This window comes from Raphanus sativus, unplaced genomic scaffold (assembly GCF_000801105.2).
Source record: "Raphanus sativus cultivar WK10039 unplaced genomic scaffold, ASM80110v3 Scaffold1841, whole genome shotgun sequence".
In the NCBI taxonomy this organism is placed as follows: Eukaryota; Viridiplantae; Streptophyta; class Magnoliopsida; order Brassicales; family Brassicaceae; genus Raphanus; species Raphanus sativus.
In genome coordinates, this window is record NW_026617150.1 from 7,501 (window position 1) to 8,233 (window position 733).

Below are 733 nucleotides of genomic sequence, written 5' to 3' on the forward strand. Positions count from 1 at the left end.
ATCCAGAAGACGTGCGACATATCAATTTGAAGCTATTGAAGAGTAGAATCCAACGCCACCGACCTCACCTCAATCCGTGATCAGACGCGTTCTCTATGACAGCTACAAGCCGCGCCGTCAGAACATAAATAAACCTAAGGCTGCAAACTTTTCTCTCTAGTTTGTTTATAGCTGATTGTTTTTGATCTTACTAACTTTTATTTGATCAATTTGTTCTAAGGAAAACAAAGTCAGATCCATTGAGGTTAAGCTCTCAAAGAGAAGTCAAGGAGCAAATCGATTGAGTTTAAGGAAACTACAATCTACCCGTTTTTCTCTTTCTAAAAGGTGGTCCGATATCTTCATTGAATCAGGTATACTTATTAAAACCCTAGAACCATTAAACAGACCCAACTAAACCTGATTAACAAGAATTATAATTCAAAACCTAAAACTGAATCCAAAATATGAAAAACCCTAGAACCGTGTTCATGCTTATTGCATGTAATACAATGATCCGATTTCCCCTGAAACTGTTTGATTGTTTGTGTGTTTTTCCATGATGATTGTGTGATTGAAAACATGGAAAACCTAAACTAGTTAGAAATCGGAAATCTCAGAAAATATAGAATCTGTCCAAAGTTGTTTGCTTGTTTATTTTAAACTGATCTCATGAAACTGCCTAAGTAAAAATCGAACTTGAATCATGAATTAAAGAAACTTGAGATCATTGTTTAAAATCGGAAATAATGTA